Genomic DNA, 6338 nt, shown 5'->3' with positions numbered 1-6338 from the left:
CTGTGTCTCTCTGTCTCAAAAATAAATAAACATTAAAAAAATTTAAAAAAATATAATCCTTGATCCAGGTTTGTGGTTCTTTTAAAAAAAGTTTCATCGTGGGGTGTCTGGATGGCTCTGTCAGTTAAACGTCCAACTGAGGTCATGATCTCGCATTCGTGCATTCAAGCCCGGCATCAGGCTCTGTCAGGCTCTGTGCTATGTCTCCCTCTCTCTCTGCCCCTCCCCCATTTATTTAGTATAAAAAAAATGGGTGCTTATTCCAGAAAAATCAAAAATCACAATCAAAAGAGTATTAAAAAACCTCCACAATTTTATCTTCCTATGTAGTACCTATTTTCCATTTTTTTAAATTAAGGTATAATATTCATACAGTAAACTTCAGTTACTAGTGCAAAGTTCTTTGGGTTTTTACCAATGCGTGCAGGTGTTTTACCACTAGAAAATCAATAGATAGGACACAGTGTCAACTCTTCCCCCAATTCCAAGCTCCTAACCACCACTGATATCGTTTCTCTTTTTTAAAAAAGTTAAATTCATTATTAAAGTATAATTGACATATAATGTTATATTCGTTTTGGATGGACAATATATTGACTCAGCAATTCTATACCTTGCTGGATGCTCACCATGAGTGAGGTAACCATCTGTCACCATACTGCATGATGACTATATTATCAACTTATACTCTCTATGCTGCATTTTTCATCTCCATGACTTTTTCACTTTATACTTTTGCCAAAAGTCTATTACCCTGCCTGATGGTCTCTGAGATTCTTGGATCTGTGGTTATTTGTCTATAATTAGTTTTGAAAAATTCTTTGCCACCGTCTCTTTTCAAATACTCCTCATGCCTCAATCTCTCTCTGTTCTCTTTCCGGGATTCCAATTACGAGTATTTTAAACTACTTGCTATTGTCCCATATCTCCTGGATATTCCAATCTTTTCAGTGTTTTCTTTTTTGTGTTTCCATTTTGTTAATCTGTCTCCTCCTGGGTTGTGTCAAGTCTACTGATGATACTGTCGTAGACTTCCCTCATCCCTACAGCTGTATTTTTCATTTCTAGTATTTCCATTTCATTCTTTCTCCTTGTTTACATTTTTCTCCTGAAATTGCTCACCTAAAGATGCTTGTCGTCCATCTGTTTTAAATACCCTACCTGATAGCTTCAACATTTTATTTCTTTTGATTGATTAGTCTCTTGACAGATTTTTTTTTCTTCTACTTCATTGCATGCCTCACAAATTTTATTGAAAGCCGTCTGTGATGGTGGAGACTGAGGCAGAGAGTCTTTATACCTCGAAATGAGCATGGATGATCTTACCATGCCTGTTGAATTGATCTGGTCAGGAGTAGAGATGGATTTGAGATTTATTGGTGCTATTTACTCTCAGGGCACCGCATGCTTTGAAATTCTTCTAGTGCTATCTATACCATTATCTTAAGGTCTTCCCTTCACACCTGAACCTAAGAAGATATTTTTTATGTACTGTTGATCATCCCCTAGCAATGAACTGCTGTGATTTGTTGTTTGGTATTTATCTGTCTTGGCAGTCGGCAGCAGGTTGTAGGAGGAGTGATGGGGGAGTTCCTGTTGTTCTGACTCAGCATCATTCAGTCTTTGGTAAGCATTTTGTCCTACGTCTTACAGGTGAGATTGTCACCTCTGATCCCGTCCCTCCCTCACGTGTAGAATTTGCATTCTGCTTTACATTCTGCTCCCAGAACCTATTTCTACCCTTTCTCCAAGAGTAGAACAACTTTTTCTTCCCTCCCTCTGTTTTAATAGGGCTTCCTCTGTGTCCTAAAGATGGCAGAATTTGCTTCTCTTCCACTAGAGGGTTTTTTCATTTGTTTGGTTTTGGTTTTTTTTATTTGGTTGGTTGGTTATTGTTCTCTAAGGAAGGTTCCAGACAGAGTTTCATGTCTGCCCCACAATGGTTAGTCTCCCCATCTCCAATCTTTCTCATAACCATCCAATGAGGCCCACCGAGAAGTACCTACAAGTACGCACAAACTCTCCTTGTGGCTGAGACTCCCAGGGACTCTACACTTTTATGCTAGTCCAACATTAGCCTTGAGAAATCCATTAAAACTTTTAGCTGAGTTCTTCTTTCATGTGGGGAACTTGGTGTCTGTCACCTGCTCCCACATAAGCAAGTGCTTTTCTCTCCTTGGAGGGGTCCTCTCTCTTTCCTTAGATTTTTCATTAGATGCTTGTTCTGCAGCCTTAGTTCTCTAATGGGTTTAGAAAGAGTTGTGGTTTTCGTAGATTATCCACTTAAATTTGTTATTGTAAGGGTGGGAGCAAGACTTTTTCTAACTTTTCTACATTCTAACTAGGATCAGAGTCCTCTTATTCGTTATTTAATTGGGTCACAGATCATTGGTGAAGCTGAGAATGTTTTTATGCTACGAGCCTTTCATACTTGCTCTGGGAATTTGGTTAATTATAACTCTGGGTTATCTGACGTGTGTAACCGTATATAGTAAATATTTTCTATTAACCATTTTATTCATTCAAAGGCATTTACTGAAAAACAACAATCTCCCTGAATGTCCACACAGAGCAAAGTCCTATCCTTACCCCAAACTAAAACTGATATGGGGCTGCGCTGAATGAGAAATCAACTTTTATTGTGATAATATGTTGTGGTTTTGGAGTTATTTATCCAGCACTGGCCCCCTCCTGGCTAATCTAGAAGTGGTGGAGGGAGCCTGAGCCCTGCTGTTCTCAGGCAACTCACAGTCTGGTTGAAGAGGCTGTATTAGATATTCTTCAATTAAATGCTGTTTAGAGCAATTGATCTGAATTGATCCTTTTCATTTCAATTTTTTTCCCTTAATAACCTGCATGAAGAAAAAATACAGTCTGTGAAGCCGCTCATCAGTCGCTCCTTCTCGGCTTACAGTGCCTCTGTCCTCATAAAGTGCACCCTTCTTCTCTTCTCATAAAATGATCTCGTCCCTTCCTTCTAGTTCATTTTTCACTCTCGGATCTCTCTCTTTGAGTTATGTCTGGCCTGAGATATACACTCCTGCTTAACAAGGGCATGTGCCACTGTCTCCTGTCTGCACTCCCACTCTTACAAAGGGAGGCAGGGGCCTGTGCCAACAATGCTGGGGCATGGGGAAGAAGGCCAACTGGTGGCAAAGGACAGACAAAGGACAGGAAGAGGAAGGGGACTTATCCTGACTCAGTTTCCCTGGACTATCTATGGTAGATGCAGGGATGGCTGGATTGACTCTGAGAAATGCGTCCTCAAGATGTCTTGGTCTGCGCCTACTTTTATATATATATCTGTCAGAATACTTTTCCCAACTTTGGGCAAACTGCATTAGACGTGCAGTGTCTCCCATGAACCCTGTGGGGCTGTATGGGCACCTTCATATGTGTCTCTGCCTTGTGAGAAAGCCATGTCCTCTTGACTGTGTATGTAAGATATGCATTTTGGAGAAGAGAGATCCCTAAGGTCCGTGAGATGCAGGGGTACAAGAGGACCTGTCCAGCTTTGTGAAAGTAAATACAAAATACATCCCCTTGGAGGAGTGACTTTCCATGCAGCTCCCACCTTAACGAAATTGTGAACTCCAGAGTTCAGCTGTACTTTTACTCGTTTTTGACAGCTCAAAGAACGTAAGTTAAGATATATCCCCTTCCTCACGTTTGACCGTGTTCTGTTTTTCAAGCATCAATGCTTCCATGCTTCCCGCTCTGTCATTTAGGTCAAATAATATATGACTCTTCTGTTTTCTGCAAAAATAAATCAACGCCCAACCTTTGCTCATCTGATTAAGAAACGCCACATCAATCAGATACCAGAAGTGTCAGCAACAGCCTCCAGAAGGAAAGACAGATCTCCCTTGGCTTGTGATGGGGTTACATCCCGATGAACCCACCAGAAGTTAAAAATTCATTTAATACATCACAGTTTAGCCTCACTTACCTTAATCGTGCCCCGAACACTGAACGATGAGCCTAGAGTTGGGTAAAATCATCCAACATAAAGCTCATTTGATTGTAAAGCGTTGAAGTATCTCACATGATTTATTGAATCCCGTACTGAATGTGAAAAATGGAAAGGTTTTACGGGGCAGAACTGTTGTCAGTGTGTAGCTTGCTGACCCTGGAGATCACACGGCTCCCCGAGAGCCATGGCCACTGCCCAGCATCACGAGAGAGTATCATCTACACGTCGCTAGCCTGGGAAAAGACCCAGATTGAAAACTCGAAGTACAGCTTCTACTAAATGCGTATCAGCCCTGCACCGTTATAAAGTCTAAAAAATGTAAGTTGAACCATCATAGGTCTGTATACGAAAAAAATCCAGCTTTGAAAGTGGCAGGTGTGTATGTAATAGATGTTAGCAAATTCGGGTAGACATAACTGTCTTACTAAGAATGATGGCCTCATGTGTCTGTCAGCTGCCCTCCTTTGGGAGGCTAGGAGGGCCCGTGGGCCGATAACTGACAGCTGGAGAAGCTGGGGTTTCTCCAGGGCCAGTAACCAGAGCAGGCAGCGGAAAGGAGATCCCACGGTTGGAGGAGAGTCACCTGAAGCAGCCGTTCCAGGAAAGACACGAGCAGATGGTGCAAAATCTAGTCCAAGAGTGAAGAACGAAGAGAGCAGAAAAAGTCACCCCAAAATGTGCCACTTTGACGCATAGGTTATATTGAGCTGAAGGCAATTAAGACCCACAAGACTCAAGAAAAGCTTTTTGCATCTCCTTTAACTATGAAAATTTTTTTTTCCATGGGAGCCTATGCCAAGAAAAGAGCTATTACCCAAGACAACTTTTTATAAAAGACAGGTGTAGCAGCATGGCAGGGCAAACACGTGTGAACCAAACAGTGGGTCTTCTCATCTTCCCATGAATTGCCTTGCTGCCCCTGAAGCCCTGGACCCCTGTCCCCTTCTCCTTAGCTCAAGATGGCATTATAAGCCTCACATGCTTGACTATCTCAGAGTCCCATATTTTTTTATGGGGCCCCAGTACATACAAAATTAAGTTTTTCTCCTATTCACCTGTCTCATGGCAATGTAATTATTAGATCAGCCAAAGAACCTAGAAAGGAAGAAGGGGAAAGTTTGCCATTCCTATAGGAATCACGGACAAGAAACAGTCACAATCAAGTACAGGTCAAAAGGGAGCAGGGTGTTGATCGGTTACATAAAAGATTGATAGTTCTTTAAGTTTAATTTAATGGACTAAATGAATGCACGTTGGCGGGTGGTTGGCCAGATTGAAGGCTCCAAACTGGAATGGAGGCTATCACCTTGTTAACCAAGGTCATTTTGGGCCTGAATTTTCCAGAAGGACAGATTCGCCCTATTGGTTCCTCTACAACTAACCCCAAGACAGCAGGGCTCATCTAAGGTTCATGGAGGTGGAGTGAGTGGGATCCCTCCTTGTGGTCCTTCAGGTCCAACCCTAGACCAGGGAAGCAGACATGTCCAGTCCCTCTGAGGCTCAGAGACAAACACTTCATTTGTCCTCACTTCTGGGGCTCTCCTCACAGACTCTCTCCTCCTCCTCCTCCTCCTCCTTCTTGTCCTCCTTCTTCTCCTCCTCCTTCTCCTCCTCCTCCTTTTTTCTTTTTCTTCTTCTTCTTCTTCTTCTGCTTCTGCTTCTTCTTCTTCTTCTTCTCCTTCTTTTCCTCCTCCTCCTCCTCCTCTTCCTTCTTCTTTTTCTCCTTCTCCTTCTTCTTCTAAAGTTTATTTATTTTGAGAGAGACACACATAGAGAGAGGAAGAGAGAGAGAGGTGGTGGGGGAGGGGCAGAGAGAGAGGGAGAAGGAAGATCTCAAGTGGGCTCTGCACCAACAGCACAGAGCCTGACGGGAGGCTCCAACTCACCAACCGTGAGACCATGACCTGAGTCGAAGTCAGATGCTTAACCAATTGAGCTATGCCCCTTCTTCTTCTTCTTCTTTGCCTCACAGCTCGTTAGCTTGCTCTACCAATTCGTCTTCCGGGTCAGTTAATCTGGCTTATCACTCAACTACACTGATTGTGTATTCACAAAACTAGTAGCCTTAAATACAGATCCTTTGTATACAGTGCAAAAATAACCCAGAGGGCAGACACGATTTGTGTCTGAAGTAAGTAATCCCTCTTTCAAAAGCTGCAAGGATGGAAGAGAATTGAAATGGGATTGTGATAGGCTTTTCGAGAATAAAAACACATTGTTTTTGGTTTTAGCACATTCACTATGTATTTTGGTTTTAGCACATTCACTATGCAGCTCTTTAGTTTTGAGGTTTTTTGTTGCTGCTGCTGTTGTTGTTTTCTTCTCTCTAAAGAAAGTTGGAAATGAATAATTTCTAAGTCTTCTC

The sequence above is a fragment of the Panthera leo genome, chromosome F3 (assembly GCF_018350215.1).
Source record: "Panthera leo isolate Ple1 chromosome F3, P.leo_Ple1_pat1.1, whole genome shotgun sequence".
NCBI lineage: Eukaryota > Metazoa > Chordata > Mammalia > Carnivora > Felidae > Panthera > Panthera leo.
Note: the sequence above shows the minus strand (reverse complement) of the source record.